The sequence below is a fragment of the Ochlerotatus camptorhynchus genome, unplaced genomic scaffold (assembly GCF_037179485.1).
Source record: "Ochlerotatus camptorhynchus isolate MF236.1 unplaced genomic scaffold, CSIRO-AGI_Acam_v1.1 ptg000639l, whole genome shotgun sequence".
NCBI classification, from domain to species: domain Eukaryota; kingdom Metazoa; phylum Arthropoda; class Insecta; order Diptera; family Culicidae; genus Ochlerotatus; species Ochlerotatus camptorhynchus.
Window position 1 is genome coordinate 1,648,565 of NW_027041118.1, and position 21,423 is coordinate 1,669,987.

Consider the following 21,423-nt stretch of genomic DNA (forward strand, 5'->3'; position numbering starts at 1 on the left):
TGGTCGAGGCACATTTCGAGTATGAGAAGGTGGTTACAGTTTGCTCAAAAGTGCCTGAGCAAAATGCAAGTACTTTCAATGATTACCCGTAGTTGCAATACCCAAGCAGCAACTTTGACTTTGCAAGAGTTGTTTACACCAGTATTTAAACTTAAAGAATGTTTTGAAACTTTCATAAGGTGTACAATGCTGTTTGGGTAGTGAAGGTATAATTTTGAACTAAAATAGGATACAGTCCGGAATCCGAGGAGGAATCCGATGAAAATAATCACTTCTTGAAACTAATCCCGGTTGCATGTATTACTTTCTTTCTTTCTTTCTTTTGCAATTTGCATATAACACCGACGGAGTGCACATTCCAAGTGCTGGGTGACCTAAAGATGACCAGTGACATATGACGCGAATGTCCTCCCAGAAAAGCAGGGGAATACAATAAAATTTGTTTTCGTTGAAGGATGTATCACAACAAAGGTAATTTAGATGCATAAAACAAATTTACATTTAAGGAAACGGGAAAGGAGACGTGAACATCAAGGTACGATGGAGACTCACTCATCACATTGGAACAACCAGATAAGTACACTTGCTTTTTATTTTTTTCTACACATATATCCCAATCATTTTATAACTAAATACGTGCCAGAATAAAAAGTTTTTTTTCTGGAAGTGAGAATACACTTGTGTATTTTTGCGGGGCTTATTGTATCAGAAAATGACCTCAGAATGTACGTGCAGAAACAGGCATTCTTGAAATGGGTCGTTTGATATACGATAGAGCTGTCACCTTCCATCTCCAGGGCTAAAAATATTTGCACATTCGACATACAGAAAATGCAGATAAGTTTCTTCCATAAAAACTCTGCCGGTACAGAGGGCGGTGGATTGTACTCACACACACACACACACACACACACACACACACACACACACACACACACACACACACACACACACACACACACACACACACACACACACACACACACACACACACACACACACACACACACACACACACACACACACACACACACACACACACACACACACACACACACAACAACCAGCGTTGCCAGATATACCGATTTATTATATTTATACCGATTTCCGAACTAAATACCGATATACATATAAGGTTCCTCAGAATACCGATTTTTAAGATCTTATACCGATTTATACCGATTTTTAAAATAATCAAAATTAATATTGCCTCCGCCCGCTCGAATTTCAGAAAAAAATTGTTGTGAGAGACTTGTATCTTTTTGAATACCTCATATTTTTTGAGCCTTCAAAATTCTAAAAAATAATCTCTAAAGATGTCTTATGCTTGATACTCTTTTGACAAATGTTTGCATTTCCTTCTTTTGATTGGCTACCCATCAAACGAGAAATAGTCGCTGGCTCTTTCCGGTAATTCCTAGGGAATCGAGAAATATGTTTTAAACATTATTTAACTTCCGGAAGTTTTTATTCATTTTTTAACTTCCTGAAGTTTCATGCAACTTTCCCTGAGATTTTCTTCTACCCTACCTTGGAAGTTTCTTCAGCCTTCGCTCGAATAATTCTTTCATCTTCTCCCGCCAGTTTGTTCAACTTTTCGGAAACTTCAAGGATGCTATCATATTTTTATTGCGAATTCACACTAGCTGCAGGAACATTTAAGAAATTCTGAAACTTCAGAAAAGTCCAGACTTTTGTGTTAGTTACGATAAATTAAAGACAGTTTCGAAAACTTCTGTTACAATTCGAAAACCCAGAAGTTTCAGAAAAATCCAGCGAACTCCAGTGATCTTAAGGAAACATCATAAATATTTTGGAATCTTCACAAGTCCAAAGAACTTCAGGGATTTTCAGGAACTTTAAGAAGCTCAGAGGACATCAGGACAGATCAATAAATTTCAGTGAAATTACTGAAATTATAAAGGAGTTCCGAGAAACTCAGGCAATTTCCGAAAACTTCAGCAATGTCCTGAGGGACTCATGCAAATTTAGGAAACGTAAGGGAAGTTACATGAACAGTAGAACATTGAGAGAACATTTTATGGGAAGTTCTAAGCTTTTTTAATGGCAGTGTCGATAACTTTTTAAAAATTAAAAAAATCGGGACGATCAGAGAGCTTCAATGCTGATGATTCAATAAATTCGGTAAATTTGTGAGAGCACTTAAAAGATTTCGTAATCTTCAAGAAAGTCCAGAGACATTCAAAGATGATTAGATATATTCCGGTAGTGACAGTCCCTAATTTCAGGAAAATTACAAGAACTTTTAAGGAATTTCGAGGAATTATGGAATATTCCTAAGTGCATTTCAGGAATTTTCCGAAAACTTGAGGGAAATTGCGGAGTCTTCAGGGATGTTTTATGAATTATGTATTTGTTTCTTTCGACTGTTCCGTAAGCGCTCTGGCTTCTGACTTTATTCAGATGTTTCTTCCAATCTACGTTAGGAAGTTTCTGCCAGCGTCTCTAGGAAGTTTCTTTCGTCTTCTCCAGGAAGTTCAATTAATTCTCCCAGAATTTTTTTTCGTCTTCTTCTGGAAGTTTGACCATAAGCCAAAGGTTTGTTTGTTCGACTTCTATTGGAAGGTTTTTCCGAGCTTCTTCTGGCCTTTCTTGGAAATGGCTACTTTTGAAAATTTACTTCTGATTTCCGAAACTTTTCTGGCTTCCTTTGGTTGTGACATCTGATTTATTTTTCCGATAGCTTCTCAATTCGTGTCTTGGAAGTTTCCCGGATGTTTTTCTAACTTTTCTTAGAACTTCACTCGAACTCCATCCAGGAGAGTTTCTTTCGTCTTTCTCTGGATGTTTTGTCAGCTTCGTTCAGAAGCTAATTCAAACATTCCCCAGAGTTTTCTTACGGAATTTTTCGATCATAGTTCAAAAGCAAAAATTTTGCTTTTATTAAAGGCTTTCTCAGTCTTAAAACACTGCAACGACTATGATGTAATATGTTCGACATTTCGGCCATGAGTTGCGGCCTTTTTCAAGGGAAAATATTGTTTGTCTCTATTGTCAATAGTTTACTCGTTGTGTGGCTGATTTTCCATATTTTGGTTTCATTTAATGACATTTAATTGAAAAAAAAAAACTACTTGGTCACAATTTTGATCACCATTTGACGACAATGATAATTTTAAAAATTAAATTAAAAAATAAAGAGTGTTTTAAGGTTGAGAAAGCCGTTAAACACCGATTTTTTTAATAGCTTCGATACCGATAAGCTTTAAAACAATCTGGCAACGCTGAATTAACAACATTCTCTTGATCAAGGCAACCTCTGAGTATCGTAGTCAACATTTGTTTTTCTTCATTTGGTGGGGATGACTTTGATGATCAAATGCAAAATGATTATTTTCATTTTACTCAAATACCCAAGGAACCAACAAGCCCGCTAATTCGCCTTTTTGCAATATAATATTTTGCAATATAAGTTTTTACACACAAACCGATGGAAAATCATTGCCTCAAGCTGAACTGATGATAAAATCCCGGTTTTAGGCTCTGGAGTCGACAATATACAAAATAATCATTTTTCCCAAAATGAATTTGATTATTTTGCTTTTGAGGATCATTTCTGATTTTGACAATTTTGGGTTGGATAATCAAGCACTGGAAAATATCAATAAACGCATACTCGTTGATGTATAATGAACCCATTTGCCGGCGCCGGTGGTGTAGTGGTAAGCGTGACTGCTTTCTAACACCCCAATGGGTCTGGGTTCAATCCCCAGCCGAGGTCGGTGGGATTTTTCTGAGGCATAAAAATCTCTGGTCACGTCTTCCTTCGGAAGGGAAATAAAGGCATTGGTCCCGGCCCATGTGTGTGTTGAATTGAATGGGTGCGATATCCTACGCAGGTGGATAGCTGCCTTCCTGCACATTCGATTGTCGTCAATGGAATGGCAATCGATGTCCGTCGGTGATTGGCACTAGATTGCGGAACAGAGACCGACGTTAAATAAAGGAAAGCTGATAATGAACCCATTTGTTCATTTCGCTCGTACGTAACAGCGAAGATTTTCAAAACAAACGCAATTCATCTACACTGGGAGGAAGCGATACTCCTTGCGTGTGATGGTAAGTGATCAAAACAGACACTGGGTACAACTGCTGTGTCAGGTTTCGACAACAGCTGAGAGTGAATTCGAGAACCAACAGGCGGCCTTAAAACATCTTTGGCTATTCTTGAATAATTCCTTGAGTATCATCAAACTATTGCAGTAATCATCTTAAGTACCAGGGGTCTCAGATAGCCTAGTTAGTTAAGGCACGGTATTACCAAGCCGGAGTTCCCCGTTTCGTTATGAAAATCTTTCAGATTGAAAATTTGCTCGATTTCCCTGGGCATACAGTATCATTGTCCTTTTCCCACAATATGCACACTTATTGATTGGCATAGAAAGCTCTCAATTAATAACGGAGGAAATGCTTCAAGAATACTAAGTTCAAATCAGGCGAGAGCTCGACTAAGTGCGACAAAGCCAGAAAAAAGAAGATGGTGAGTAAATATGACATCACTGCCACGGCCCGACCAACCATTTCGTTAATTTTCTATACATCGATCTTCAAAGCCATTCATAAAAAAAATCGATAGCGATCGTCACCATTTCATGAATAATTCTAGATAGAGCTGGAATTAGGGCGAAGCAGCTTTTGTAAACATTGACTTCTCTCGATGATTTCTCGAAAGTCATTGCTCGCCCTGGCAAATCGACATCCCCAGCGATTAGGGGAAGCCTTCCCCTACTCGATGGATATGTTGCTTTATGTCGGTGTGCCTTGAATTCGTAGAAATCATCGAGAGATGTCATTGTTTACAAAGGCTGTTACGCCCTAATTCCAGCTCTATCTAGAATTGTAAAGATGCCAAAAGTCTAATCGTGAATCGTTTATAAAGATATTTCTCAAAATATTGCTACCAATCGTTACCAATGTTAAAATATCGATTGTGTTGCCAGATCAAAATACCGATTTCTGTTGTAACATCAAAATATCGATACACAACTGCTGATTATATGCTGCTGTTGATGAGCTTATCAACGACAGGCAAACACACTCTAGTATGTGGTGTATTGAAATTTCTGTAAATCTTTTCATATATGAATTCAATATTTATTTGTCATAACCATCAACCAGTCAGCCATGTAGGTGTAATAGAGCTCAAAAATGTATCAATTTTCCTCATTGGGTTCCAAATGCAGAGAATCCCACCACGCATGCTATCACGGGTTATTAAATATATAGACGTAAACTTGAAGAACTACAATGGTAAACATTTGCTGCGTCGCGGCCATCGGTCTTCTCATTCATTTACCGGCAGATTGCTTCTTCCGATGAAATGCCGAATATCTCGATAAATAATATAAACATTGCCATCTGTCACCTGGTGTGTTTCGAACTCTCTTTAACCAGCGATGCAAATCGATAACAAGAAGAATATAAATGTGCATCGATGGCAATCTTTGTTGTTTTTTGTCAAAGTTCAAAGTTACGATGATATCAGTATTTAAATATGTATTGATGAATATTTGTAAAGAATACTAAAGTCCATGTGACATATCGAAATTAAAAGAAATTTAGTATGGCGCCTTTATAGATTACTATCATATGACCGATGAAGAAATAATTTTAAATGTAAGTATCGATCAATAATCGAAATTATAGAAAATTTAAAGTAAAGAATTGCCGACATAAATCTTTATTTCTGTATAAAGAACTTTGAAGAAGTTTCACGAACGGTTGGTCGGGGGAGCCTTTATCATATCCGAGAATCATGCTGGACTTCAATTTTCATCTCAGTCGTGGAACTTTTAGGGGTTTGAAATTGTCCATCATTATGCTTGTCACAAAATAAACGAACTCATAAATGGTGTAGACTTAGAGAGCTCGTCACTACCATCTGTCAAAGTGCATAATGAACATTGAGAACAAGCGAACAGTTTTAGTTGGGATAAGTCCTTTGCCACTCCATCAAAACTCCTAACCTAATTCCATTCTAAGCGGGAAAAAGTTGCCAGTAGGTCATCCATAGCTCTTTTGATGCACGCTAATTTCGCGCATCATTCTCGTTTCAATCTTCACAAATAATAAACCAACGAGTGAAAATAAGTGATTCCCTCAGATCACGAAATGCACCCACCCCACAAGCCCAAATCTCATTGCTAATAAGGACTGTGAATCGTCAAGTTGGCGTGACTGAATGGCAAAAATTTCACCTCCAAAAACTAATCAAATTCTGCTTCCCATCGCATGTTCAACACAATCGAGCAACTACAAAGCGGTATCTTAAAAATCGTTTACGGCGGTACTTCTGCTGCCACGGTTTTCTTCAGGACATTGCTCGTTTTCTTGCACATTTTCGGAAAACTACTAGCACACTTTTGTGTATCAGTCACGTGCTGAGCGTTTTCCACTTTGCTACCTTTGAGTGAGAGGGATGCCACCTAGCGTGCGACCGATCGCGATAGTGATGAAATTTATGTTCTTCCTTCCGAAAAGTGTTGCATGCAATTGCGCCCTTCTGGGCCGCGCTTCAGTTGCCATAAAACAAAATGTACACTTTGACCTTCCTCACGGCTATGATGGATGTGGGAGTACTATTATTTACTATTTGCTGGTCGTAATTCACTGACATACAATGTAGTGCGATTATTCTGGCTACCATGCGTCTCCTCCGCCCTTCCTCAATAAATTCAAACCACGGGGGAGTCAAGCTGTTGCCATCAATTATTTACTCATACACTCGCAAAACACGCTAAACACGTACATGAAATGTAAGTGACAGCAAAATGCGTCGCAGTTGTTTATTGTAGGCCATAAATTTATGGCAAGGGCCTGCTGTGGCTCTCATTCCAGTAAATAATCCATCTACCTTTCATTAATTTTGGGTACTTTGCCGTTTGGAACCCACTGTTGATCAGTTTACCCCAAAACTGGTGCATTGGGGTAAAGGGCTCATTAAGATAAACTATAGTTTTGGAATTTCGATATAAAAATCAAGTGTGCGATTTGTTTGCAGTATTTATTTAAGGCAATGACAACTGATTAATTGAAATCCCAATAATTACTTTTACTGGCGATTTATGTTGATTAAAATAATCAACACAAAAAAACATTGGATGCATCGGAAAAATATTGTCCCGCATATCCCATGACCCATTTAAGAGGGTACTGTCAAATCTCACAGTGATAAAATTTGGTCCAAACAATTAATCATCCATTTAGTTGTATTCAATTTTACATGCATCTGTGTTTTCACAAAATTGTGAAAAATTTATGTCAAATTTATTTAATCTCCAACGAACAACGATAAGCGTTCACATGAACGTGAAAATTTAAGTTTTAATTAATTGAATTACTGACCGTTATACGCGTAATTTAATATTTTTCGTTTGTAGTAGAAAATTACAAAATATTTTTATCAGCGTGAACTCCGGGAGCGCCATGAATTTCGCATATGCTTACCGTTGAAACAATAAACTGACAGCAACGAGTGGATTATTTTAGCTAATTCAAGCAGAACAATGCATTTGGTCCAAAGCAACATTGATCGATTCTCTTCATCGACTTTCTCTTTCGTTAATAACTTGAGTGCTTATCCGTTTCCTGTCGTGTTTGTCGTATTAGAAGCTAGATAATAGCACCTTTCATTTCGATTTGTGAGCTTGAAAATAGCTGGGAATGTCTTAACATCGCCGTTACGATGCAAAGTGAAAGTCAACAAAGAGAATCTGTTAATGTTACTTAGGACATAATGCATTGTTCAGCTTGAATTGTCGTCGGCCAACATCGCTTCTGCGTGACTATTTCCGTTCATCCCGAAGCGATGTGTCTTCTATTAATAGACGTTCAACCTTCACCGCGAATCCGGCTCTGTCTGGCACTCTAAAACTGAAGACGAGTGTTTCTGTTTCCACCGGAGAAATGTCAACTCATCGAGCGTCGTAAACAAGAGCATACACCCACATGATTCGTACCGTACATGTTACGAAGGGAAGGTAAACAAATAATGATACAAATCTGCGAAGGAAAGGCAGGGCAAACTATTTATAACCGATATAAAAAAAAAGGAAGTCAGCAGGTCTTTCAGCTTCAGCGTAACAACGCGATGAGCCAACTACTGTCACGCGATGTTTGCAAACTGATGAACCGGCGAGTTAATTTGTAATATTTCTGTTTCCGCTTGCGTACAGGTTTACATGGTTGGTATTTAAACCGCACTAGACTGAGGGGTTCTTCATTCCAACTTGGAATTTCCAAGTGCATTCATAGTAGACTGATGCAAAATTTGAAATTTTCACTCCACAGTGCTCAAACGGCTTCAAATAAGGTCCTGATTAGCCTCCCAAAATCTAAACTGATTTGGTAAGAAACTGACTTGGCACAAATCATTCGAAGTTTATATGGAAATTACTATGGGAAAACCAAACTTGTTGTTCATTGTCGTCTACCCATTTACCATATTGCTTTTTCGAAAAGTTCTTTATCTTTTCTTACGGGAATTTTTCTAAGCTATAACTTTGCGGAATTTCGTTTGTCAGTTAAATTTCAAATTAAATAGTTATTAATTGTTCTGTTAGCATTTCCGTGCATTTGATTGAAAAATGGTTTTGAACAAAGTTGTAGCTGAGAAAATTTTCTACAATCATTTTGATGATTTTTAAAAGCATAGTGATGTGGAGAATTTTTAGATAGATATGAACAAAAACATAAGTTTTCCCACAGTAAAAAGCTATTATCACACTGTTTGAAAAAACGCCAAATATTTGGCAAATTTGTACAAATATATTGGACCAAAGTATAATGGCCAAATATATTTGACCAATTTTTGCTATGGCAAATATTTGACGTGTATTTGACATTTCAATTATTTGGCATTTTGTAAAATAGTGTGATGCCTTTTGTTATTGTTTGTCAAGCAACATGCTCAATACTATCAAATAATTTATTTGACACTCTGAAACTTCTTGAGTAGCAAACATCAACAAATAATTGTGCAATTTCCGGTTCTCGAAAAAAAATAATCAATTTTTTGTGTTGTGAGCATTTTGATGCTGGCAGAAGACTATTCCGGTGCTACTTTCCAAGTGGGACGTCGAAATGTGCACGAAGAATCCGGAAAAAAGTGACGGCAGAGTGGAGCGAGGAAGCCACTTTAACGTTGATCGCAGCCGGTTATAATCCGCATGGTTATAACAATGGTTAAAAGTTGTTGAGGAAGTCAAGATCTTTTCGCTGGTGGACAGTAGTTCAGAGTTTTCTCCCTTCGTGGCGCTAGTATGCATGTAAATATCTCGCTTATAAAATATCTCTATATCCTGACCAGATAGAAAGTTACTGTCTTCGGCAAAGTTGTTGAGGAGGTCAAAATCTTTTCGCTGGTGGACAGTAGTTCAGAGTTTTTTTTTGTCTCAGACAAAGTTGTTCAGGAAGTTAAGATCTTTTCGTTGGTGTACAGTAGTTCAGAATTTTTTCACTACGTGGCGCTAGAATACATGTTGGTTATTCCAGCTCAAGTGTATACACCACCTGTGGTCAATGTCACCGATTTGAACCAAACTTTGCCAAAACGCTTATTTGGACATTCTGAACAAACGACTGTTTTGGTTTTGCTCTTAAGTGCCTGGATCCATCTGGGCTACAACCCTGGATTTTTGAGATTTTTAGATATGTTATCTTTAAGAAGATATTACTCCACAACCAAGCAAGTTATTTTTGATCTTGGTACGCAATATTGAAGGTATTTTAATTTAGATTTTTATAGGTGTACTGACAATACAGTAACTACAGTAAACAGAATGATTTCTGGATGGTATTCAAGCTATCAAAATATGAGCTAATTTCACCCAGGGTGGGATTCTTTATTTCAAATTTTCAATACTTTTTGGAAAACCCTTTCTGATGCGACCTACCTTTAAGAAATTCTGCTTCAAAACCAGATAGATGGCATCCAGGACTTCGGGTATGATGTTTGAAATAGTTGGCTGTGGGATGCGAAAAAGGTATTGGAGCGACATGAAGCTTTCGCCGGTCGCCATGTACCGTAAAGTCAGAGCCAGCCTTTCTCCGACTGTAATCGCTTTCCGCATACGTGTCCTGTTTTTGAATATGCGGAGCTACTAAATCCAACAAATAGTCAAAATCAGCAGTCGTCATTCTCACGAAGCTTCGGAACAAATTAGGATGATCGCTCCTCAACTCATTCAAAAGGGTTGCATAACATCCTTCAGTTTGCCGTTTCTACATCCACTCCTGGACCCAAACACTAAGCACTTTTTTTTCGATTCGTTCTCCTTCAGCAACAGATATGCTGCTCCCATAACTGTAGAAAACTCAGAATAATTCATCCTGGTTATTTTTAATTCGATTTCAACTTCACAGCAACACAACAACAATCAGACTTTAGCTGCGAACGAATGACAAAGAGACAACTTAATATATAAATGCAAACAGTTGCAAACAATGTGATGACATATCAAATATATATGTGTTGGTCAAAACACCTTATTTCATGTTTGGCCAAATAATGTTTGCTAAAATATTTGCAAAAAGTTATCAGGGTGTAATAGCATTGACAAACATCTTTGCCAAATTGCATTATTTGGCAAAAGTTAACGAAGCAAATATTTGGCGTTTTGTCAAACAGTATGATGTCAGCTTAATTCCCATATGAACTTGAAAAGGTTTGTGCCAAGTCAGTTTTTTACTAAAGTAGTTCAAATTTTTGGAGGCTAAAGCAGGACCGAATTTGGAACCGTTTGAGCACTGTGGAGCGAAAATTTCAAATTTTGCATCAGTCCAATATATAGATTAGGGTGGTTCATGTAGACTCCAAATCAAATCAAAATTTGAGCACATTTTAAGTTTGACCGCACATACAGATTCTGTAATGTGGTCATTTGAAGTGTGTTTGTTTAAAATACAGGTTAGCTAATTTTATCAAGGTTTGATACTATGATGCATTTTAGGAAAATTCAAAAGCAGTTTTTTCGATGCATAATTTCAGATTGCAAAACAGATCGCGTCATTCTTTTCCATTTGCTATTTTACTCAAAATGATGCAAGCTTTTAGTAATGCGAAGTAATGAATTTTTCGGAAATGCATCAAAGTAAATTGAACCTAAATTAAGTTAATTTTTTCAAACACTGATCCTGACTGTGTTATGGATACCACTTTTAACCTTGACGCCTCGTTTTCTGATGATAAAATTACGTATTTTCATGGTCTATTAAAAATAATGCGAGAATTGATTGGAGGAATTTGCTTGGTGACGCGCTTGGCATAGATGGCCCACAGCGACTCACGAAGAGCTACTGAATCAAATCAGTAGCGTTGCGGCTTCGTCCTCCTTATTCGGTGAATGGACACTCATGTCGGCTGCAGCTCGCTGCTTGCAGGCAGCCTTTCGTTTTGTACCATGTTCAACGCCACGAGCCGAAAGCACTGCTGCTGCTGCTGCTGATGATGACGACCGACCGGACACCACCACAATCTGTGTTAGGGACAGCGCTTTTTGCAGGCAATCGGTGATAATTTTGATAACCAATGCAACAGTTGGACACTTGTGTAATTATCAATAGTGACCTATTGAAATTTGATAAAGCGGTCATTAAGCAAATCTGTAGAAACATTTCATATCGAATGGCTTGTTTAGAATTAAAATCAGGGTGGCCAGTGAATTTTCATTTTGAAATTCCCGGTTTTTTCCCGGTTTTCCCGGTTAAAATCTTTAAAAAATCCCGGTTGTTAATATTCAACAACAAAACGAAATTGAACCTCGCATTGGACGCATTTTTAAGAACGTGTTGATAGGAATTTACTGCAAGGATAAAAAATATGATTAAAGAAGATTCACAAGATTCTGGGGCTTTAAAATTTGTGAGAGTCTGAAACTAGAACTTTTTTTTTCAAAATGTGTGATTAATAACAATCTTTGTGATGCAAGATTTGGAGAAAAAATAATTAAAATTTGAGATATTGTAAAAATTTTCAAGATCACACATTTGAAGAAAAAAACATACTTATGAGTCGTGGAGTTATAATTGTCACGCTCTGAGACTTGGAAGCATTTTAAGGGTTGTAACAAATTACAGAACAATGTATAGGATCTAGCGGGCAAACCCTGGAATTTTTAGTAAAATTTAAAAGAATGCAAAGTGTTGATTTCAAACAAATATTGGGAAGGATTTCCACACAGTTTTCGAAAGAGAAGTTCTGAGCAGAATTCCAAAATTATTCTGACATGAAATCCTTAGAAAATGTCAGATGAATTTAGAGGGATTTCTGTGGAGAAGAATGCAAGTTCTTAATTAAGTTGTTAGGTAATTTTAGAAGATTTAAAAAGGAGTTGTGAAAAACAAAACTTAACGGAAAATTCTTACGTGATTCTGAAAAGATTTGTATGGGGATCGTCGGAGATGAACTAGCCTACGGCTAAAAATCTCCTAAATAAAGAAGTATGGGGATCGTGAGGAAAATGACAGATGAATTTGAAGAAGAATTCCAAGAAGATTATGATCAGAATTTAACAAGCAACAGAGTTCTAAGAGTGTTCTGGCAATAATTCCAACCCTAGTGCGAAAAATTCATCACAGAACTCCAACAAAATTGATTGCAAAAAATTTGCTGATAATTAAAAGAAATTCTTTAAAATACTCCAAGGGGTTTCTAAATAAAATTTCGAAAGATTTCTGATGTTTTGAATATAGTTAAAAGAAATTTTTGAAAAGATTTTCAAAGGAATCAAAGTCTCCGGATAGGTTCAAGGGAATTCTAAGAAGGATTCCAATTAAATTCTTAAAAAGGGTTGCAAGGAAATTCCAAAAAGAATTCAATGGTAATTATTACGCAGAGTGTTTTCTGGTTTATTTCATAACAATTTCAAGATAATGCAGAGCTGAATTGCAAGTTCATTCTGGAATTCATATCATGTGAATTTTGAACAACGAAAAATTAAAACCCCGGAAAAGTTTAATTCAGTTTCGGTTTTTACAAATATTCGTTTCCAAAGTCCAGCATCTTCAATATTTTCTTTTAAGGGCCATGCACTTTACATCTGAAATTGAAACGACAAAAATCAATTTGCAATATTGCTGAGTGATAAAATTCTAAAAACAGTAAGACTGGAAACTGAAGAAAATTATGCAGCAAATAGAGCAAGACATTCATTTGGTAAAGGATCACTTCTGTGTTAATGGTTTATTCTGAAATTCTGGTGTAAAAATTTGTTGCTATGGTATGGTTGATTTATTTTTCCCGGTTCTCTCGCCAAATTCCCGGGTTTTTCCCGGTTTTCCCGGTTACTTTTCAAATTCCCGGATATTTCCCGGTATTCCCGGTTTTCCCGGTTAGCTGGCCACCCTGTAAAATGCATCCGGTATTGACAGAGTTATAAGTGGTCAAAACCTGACCACTTTTCGTAACGCTGTCGATTTTGGGTTTTTTGAAATTGCACCCCCCAATATGGTGCTGAAAGACGTATTCCTACGTAAAAAAAAACGAAGTCGGTCTGCCATTGTCAGTTCATCTCGGCCTTTTCGCTCAACATTTCATGAGTTAGTTCAATGAATCTTCGGCCTCACCAAATCAAGTCACGATTCCTATAGAAGATTTTCCATCTCTTTGAGCTCCGTCCGTTTCAAATCAGTGAACATACCGTCAATCTAGCTCTTCAAAGGTTGAATCTCTCGTTTGATGCCAGCCCAGACGGCATTCCTGCGTCCGTTTTGAAGCCGTGTTCGGAGTCGTTGCCCAACCCCTTGGTGAAGCTATTTAATCTGTCACTACAGGAGAGTAAATTTCCTGAGGCGTGGAAATTTTCGTATATGAGGCATCACATCACTATGTTGCTGCTCCAAAGTATTAGAGATCATCTTCAATAAGGCACTCATCAGCTCTTGTAAAAACTAAATCTCTACGGCTCAGTCTGGATTCTACCCAAAACGGTCAGTTGCAACCAATTTGACCGAATTCGTGTCGCTCTGCATTCGGACCATGAACTCTGGCGAACAAACCAACGCTGTTTACACTGATCTCAACCCAAGTAACAATTTTGGTTTTATGAGGGTTCTGTAGATCATAATGCAATGTCACTTGGGAAGGCTGCATTTGACCGAGTAGACCTCAACATTCTTTTGAGCAAGCTTGTGAAACTCGGAGTGTCTGGATCCTTCATCTCGTGGTTCAAATCTTATCTTACGAACCGTTCGCTTTGCGTTAAGATTGGAGCTAGTAATGTGGGACCCCTTCTGTTTTCGCTTTTCGTCAACGAGCTTCCCTGTCTACTGCCAGTTGGATGTCGGCTACTCTAGGTTGACGATGTCAAAATGTATATGGTCAATTGCATCGCAGAAGAGTTGCAGCTGATTGTGGATCGTATGCAGAGTTGGTGCTCCCGTAACTTCTTGACGCTTAGCATCAACAAGTGCAATGCCTTAACATTTCATAGCAAACAAAACCCGAAAATATTTGATTATTAAATTCACGGGCAAACGTTAGAGAGGATTTGCCGGATCGAAGATTTGGGAGTAACACTCGACTGTGAATTGACCTTCAAATCGCACTACAATGACATCCTAAAGCTAACAAGCAGCTTGGCTTTATGTTCAAAATACCTGAAAACTTTCGCCATCCACTATGCCTGCGGGCGCTGTATTGTTCGTTACTACGTTCAATCTTAGAGTATAGTGCTATCGTCCAATGCCCGTAGCAAGCATGCTGGGTAGCCAGATTTGAGAGTGTACAGAGAAAGTTTGTTCGCTAAGCGCTTCGTTATCTGCCCTGACGTGACACGGCTAACTTGCCATCTTACGTGGATCACTGTTGCCTGCTTGGAATTGACACCTTGGAACGAAGAAGACGGAACGCGCAAGCTGTGTTTGCGGCTAAGATCATTACCAGCGAGATTGATTCCCCCGAATTACTTCGCCAGCTCTTCTTTTACGCACCTGAGAGAGTGATTTGACAGCCTCATTTTATTCATCTCGAGAGCTCGTAACCGGTAATATGGGTTGAATGAACCTATTCGTGCCGTCACTAATGCGTTTAATGACGTTTATGCATTGTTCGACTTTAATATGCCGTTAACTGTTTTTATTAGAAGACTGTCCTGCATTAGAACGTTTCCTGTCTTTGTTTTTAATTATGCTTTTTTAATTCATTAAGGCAACCATTAGTCAGTTAAATCATTGAAACAATAAACAATCAACAAAAGCGTTTATGAGATCGAGGAGTTATTTTAGAATAAATCATCTGAACATACACACTTAAAAAAATTATGTAAATGAGACTGACATATACGAACGTCAGTTTTGACATAACATTTAGTCAAAGCAGAAGGGAAAATTACCTCAATCCAACGTACTTTCCGTCGAGAAACAATCTGTTCAGTCTTGAAGCACTTAATTTTACATGACATGTTTGTTTACGTCTCATCCTTTATGTCAAAGATGGATTCCGTGACGTGTAAAATTAGTTATTTCTAAGTGTGTACCAAATAGAATAGATAAGAAACTTATTTCAGTTTGAAACTTTACTTCCATTGTTATGAATGATGGGGTTAGGGAAGGGGGTTTAGAAAGTCCCCCCCCCCCCCACTCTCCAACTACGCATATGAGATAGAGCAATTGTTTTTAATAATTAATTTGAATATACACGCTTAAAAAAATGATGTAAATTTAGGTGATCTGAGACTAACATATACAAGCGTCAATTTAGACATAAAATGGAGTCACAACCCTTTGTAACAATTTGACATTATTTAGACCTGTAGAATGCTATAAAACCACGTTAAAACTTGCACTGCTACTTGGGAATAGACGCGAAATTCAGCTCAATCAAACGTACTTTCGAACTTTTCAGTCTCGGAGCACTTAATTTTACATGACATGTTTGTTTACGGCTCATCCTTAATGGGTTTAGGTATTTATAAGTGTGTACCAAATCGATAATATAAGAAACTTTCAGTTTCAGTTTGGAATTTAACTTCCATTGGTACACCGACAGTGTTGGCAGAAAATTTGATTTTTGGCATTTAATCATATTTGAACAGGTCTAATTTTTTTAGAGACATTCTAGCACCATGCTTCTTTGGAAAAAGTTGCTAGGCACTTTCTGGACTATATTTGTTCATAGTTAGTTGCATGGTTCAATCAAAATTGTTGGATCTAGGGATGAAAATAAAGGTTTTCCCATACTAATTTTCATACAAATTTTAAACGCAATTCTTCCTCAGTTTTCGCGACAAATTTTTTGGAGTAGATCTTACGCTTCAGGTTGGCCCAGAAATTTTCGATGGGACGCAGCTGGGGGACGTTGGGCGAGTTCGCTGACTTGGGTACCACATCGATATTCAGCCGCTCCATCTCCTCCAACGATCGCTTCGAGTAGTGTGCCGACGCCAGATCCGGCCAGAACACCGCGTCTTCGCCCTTACGGTATTTCTCGATGAACGACGGAACTTCCGGCAGGCATTTCGTACTATAAATTTCCCCGTTCACGGTGAAAGAAGAGCGGCTTTGATATCCCCTTCTCGCTGATTGTCAGCCACAGCAGCACCTTCTTGGGGAACTTGGTGTGAAATAAACTTCACTTCGGAGCTCACTTCCTTCGTGGGGGAAGTAAAATACGAAGGGGCCTGCCAGTCATTGCCATCCAGGGTGAGATAGGTCTCCTCGTCCATCACCACTGCCACCATCTTATTCAGCCGCTGCCGCTGCGTCATTGCCTGCAGCTCCGAAACCGGTTCCTGACATGTATGTTCATGTTCGCCAGGTACTTTTTCACTGTTTGGCCGGTTGCACCGACCTCCTGGCCAAGCGCACGCAGCAATGTAGCCACTTTTCCCTCGGTCTTCCTCTTCAACATCTTTTGGAGCTTCTTGTCGCTCAGGGTCGTCGACCATCCGGAACCGGGTTTTTTTTCGATGTTCTGATTGTTGTCTAATAGTGCCAAGATGTTGTATATGCCGGAACGGGCGTATCCGGCGTCCACAAAGTGCCGCACGATGTCCGTTTTCGACGCGGTGGGGTGCCGTTCCTTGAACGTGGACACTTCTGAACGGACTTGCTTCACTGTTTTTGCCATCACGGTTAGAGTTCGACTGATGGAGCTGTCAAATTTTGATGCTGCATGGGTAGTTTCGTCAGTGCGGATGAAGGTAAACCCATGAAAAATCGACAATTTTTGCCCATTTTTTTTAAATGCAAACGTTAGGCCAGAATTAAGTATTAACTCGATGGCCATAGGATCCGTCCATAGTCAATAACAGCCTGGTGCCGAACGATCCTACAATTCTTCAGATCTTTCGCAGAACCACCCGGTACGATTGATGGTTCACCAATCAGTCAGCCGTACAGCTCATTCTATGGACTGAAGTCAGAATCGATTGACTGTGGAGGTCTCTTTCGCAACTTTTCGTAACACCGACGGCAACAGCAACATTAAGAAAGATGCTGCTAACATAAATGTGAAGGTAACCACACCGGAGGTAACAGAACCAATCTGAATCGCAGTCTTAATGAACGTAATCGGAATCGGCAGCAGTTTCATGGAGATTAATATGCGATTCCGGCATGAAGAAAAACAAACAGATACAAGGACGAGGTAGTCATCAAACGACTGCACTGTACTGGACCGACATTTGCATAAACCGTTGACGAAGTAGTTTGATCCTTTTATGTGGGGGGAGGGGCCAGTCAGACGAATTTAGTACCTATAAAAGACTGCTGACACTGGGAAGCTAATGCAGGTATATTGCTGCTACAACTACCACCGGTGGGCATTTTTGGTCGAGTCTTTCCTTTTTTTCAGGTTGTAGCATTGCCCGAGTAGCATGATGATATTGCAGACAAAATTCATCTTCCACTTGCCGGTTGGGTACTTGATTTCGGCAGACGTCTGCCTGAATGACGCACGGCAGAGAACTTTCTTTTCCTGGATGGACAGTTGCTGCCATCAGTCACTTCGATTGCCACTTCCTTGAAGCGGATGACCGGCAACCAGCGCGTTGAATATTATCTTGGAATTCAATTTCATGACTTTTTTCCGTCCTTGACTTGAAAATGTAATCACAACATCTCAAAAGTCATAAGTGCAGGGTTGTCAAACTCATGGGTTACTGAGACTGATACCTTGATTGCCACACTTCAGCACGTTCGGCACAACGCTTGACCTAGCTTTCGGCACAGATAAAGTACTCGGCACAGATTGGGATGTGCAGATGCACAGATTAAGAATCGATTTGTGGTCTTGGATAAATTTGTTCTGCATAGCATTCCCAATGTGTGTCTCAGGTTTGGTTAAATTTATTGAATTTTAGAATTATAAACTAATGAACAGTTCCGTTTCCCATACATTTTTTCAATAGATATTTTACAATCGTCCCTCAAAGCCAAATCTGTTTCGATCAAATTTGGCACAGTTTTTGGGAACCTTAATACAGATCGAAAAAGTAGTGGGGAGCAGGGGGTTGTGAACGACCATACAAACTTGACGCACCCTTGTATACAGTGTTCCACAACATGTCAAAATTACATAATTTACCCTAATGTAGCTATACACATTAATGGCCATGAAGTCTCAAATCCCCAACGTCTAATACTGAAATTGTTTTTGAAACTGATTTTTTATCTATTCATCTTAAAATCCGCAGACTCCTCAAGTTTTGATGAGCATGAAAGGATTTTGAAAAAAATCTTTTTTTTTCTTAAAATATTTTGAAATGAAATGGAGCATCTTTTTGGTGTTGGTGGCTTGAGAGTTAATGATTAAACTCTGTTTGGCTAACGGAACTTATTTATTTCGTGTCTCGAACTCGTGATTAAGATTAATACTCACGTTAATAATACTTGTTCAATAAGCACTAGTTTGCTCTTCCTTCTGCAAAGATCAAACCAAATCACATTACACTAATCAACTGCTAAGTTCATGTATCCGATTTGTTCACGCTTTCTCAATAGTGAAAATCGCAGAAAATCCCGTTAGCGAGTCGAACTACGTCGCAGCTGTTGTTCTCTTCCCGACTAAACTTCTTCAGAAAATCCAATAAACCTTCCACAATGCTAGATACACTGCACTGATTCCTTTCCGTGCGCTTCCGCTTCGTGAGGGCAAGCTTCACTACATTCCCAACACACATGCAAACCACACATGAAAAACCAATCCCCCATTTGCATTCGATTTCGAATAGAACAAACCGAAAAAAATAAATCACCTGAAGGTAAAATTCCTGCCTTCAACTAATCCACAATGTCCTTCGCAGTTTGCACATAATTTCTTCCTCACTCATTATAACGATACTCTTGCTCATCACTCTTCACAAATCGCGCCAGCTGACGAGAAGGGAAAAACAAACCGTTCCGATCGCTTTCACGGTTCCTCACAAACTGACGACTGACGACGGTTCGGTATTTGTTGCCAAACGCCGTCCGTTCGCCGCCGCGCCAATAAATACTTCCCTCTGATAATGGGCACTACGACCAGACACAACATATATCGTCGAGTACTCCGACGAGGTTCAGTTCCGCTCCCAGCCAGCGCTGGCGGCTATTGGCCTCAATCGGCGATCCCTCCCTACATAGTTCCCTTCCTAGCACCTGTTCTAGTTTGTGCACGTTTTGCTCCAACCCCCTGCGCGTGAAAAATCCAACCCACTCCAACCCTCCTCGAGTTTTTATTATAAACTCATAACAGCCACTTTACCGCTTGGATCCTGCTCCTCCGGGTGGTGGGTGAATGGCACACTCCACTGGGAAAACAAGGTGTAGAAAAAGGCAAAGAAATCGCGACACCATTTCCATTTTCACGCGCGCGTTCTTCCACAGTTCAACCCAAAAATGCGCTAGTATTGGAACAGTTTTCCCGTTGCGAAAACCACGCACAGAGCTGGTGCCGACAAAGCATGGACAAGATATTTTTACCGAACTGAACCATTCCACGGCTACGATGGGAATGAAATGGAAAAATCGCGCCACTTGAAGCATCGGGAAAACGACAAATGACGATGATGCCGGTTGGGGCGAGTTTTCCCTACTGGGTAGGGGAGAACAGTCCATAATGCACCTCTATGGTGGTTTTTCGTTGCTTTCCCATGATTGTATTTTACATTTTGAACTGCACTCCTCTAAAGGGCGGAGTCGCTAAAAAAAAGTGTTGTTTCGTCTTGGGGATGTCTGCGCAGTTATTCCTTATGAACCAAGGAATATATGCGCCCAAGACAACAACATGATTTAACGTAAAAGCGTTTCCGCATTTATAATCGAACTTATATTATGCGCAATGTGCAATACTAATTCTGCGATGTTGTGTGCCGAAATGCCGAAAAGCAGGGCCATTTTACCCAAGTGGTGCGCTTTGGCTGTCTTACCCTTCGAATCATTCACGCGCGCAATCATCGTCAGTATCATATCGATACCGTACGGCGTGCCGGCAGTGGATGGTGGAATAGAGTGGAAATTGAAACGGTTTTACAGTGAAACGTTGCTACCTCGGAACGATTGAGTTTTAGTGAATGCTTTCTATAATGTTATGTGCGGTTTTATACCAGATCATTACTTCTTTAGTCGATGAGATCAGGATTTGTTTTTTTTTTATAATTACTTTATTTGTACAGGCTCAATCGAATAAACTTTACAGAGCCGAGTTATTCTTTGCGTTATACATTATTACTGTCTTAAATTTAAAGTTAAAGGAACTGGACCGAGTACTCGCGGTTGTCTCGAGGTTAGTGGAGATTTACAATTTTTTGGATGGGAAAGGGAAGAAAGAGGTTTGAAATGTGGTTTACGATACAACTATTTAATTAATCCTAAAGCATGAAATTATTATCAGGATTTGTGGGAGAGCTTTAAATTTTGAATGGGAAATTGTATGGGAAACGGATCAAAACTGTTCAATTGCTTGTCAAACATTCAAAAATCGCTAATTTTTTACTAAACGTGGGACTGAGATTGAGGAAACTATTCCAAACAACTTCGTCCAAGACCGCAAATCGTTTCGACTTCTGAACAAAAAGTTATTATTTTTTTATATGTGGCCATGTGCTCCGCGTATACCTACTGACGTGTTCATAAGCTTGTAGGTATATGCGGAGCACTAGGTGACAGTTATTTTTTCCTTTGATTTGTTTTCCGTGCAGAGCACCAATGCTACCGACACCAGGAAGGCATCTCCCACACCTGGATCCTACCCATCGACCCATCAACTCATGAACCGGGGAGCAACGGCTTTACTCCCCGAAGGAAGGCGTGATCAGAGATTTTATGCCTCCCGGTGGCGCCGGCTGGGATTGAACCCTGACCTTTTGGGGTGCACAGAAGTCGAATCGATTTGCGGTCTTCGAAGTTGTTCTGTATAGTTTTCTCAATCTGAATCCCATGTTGAGCATGATTGGACGCCCTTTTTTTTTTTTGGTGGATGATTGG

General features: G+C 39.2%; 1 protein-coding gene across 2 annotated transcripts in view; it reads right to left on the reverse strand.

Moving 5' to 3' along the window:
• The window catches only part of LOC135714342 (uncharacterized), a 123,711-nt gene extending 104,201 nt beyond the window's left edge, over nucleotides 1–19,510 (reverse strand). The window contains exon 1 of one of the 2 annotated variants that reach the window (XM_065237684.1): nucleotides 18,839–19,491. The gene's annotated coding sequence lies outside the window, so the exon portion shown is untranslated. Of the gene's footprint in view, nucleotides 1–18,838 lie in introns of both variants that reach the window. The other variant, XM_065237685.1, reaches the window with a different exon arrangement.
• Between the last annotated feature and the right edge of the window lie 1,913 nt (nucleotides 19,511–21,423).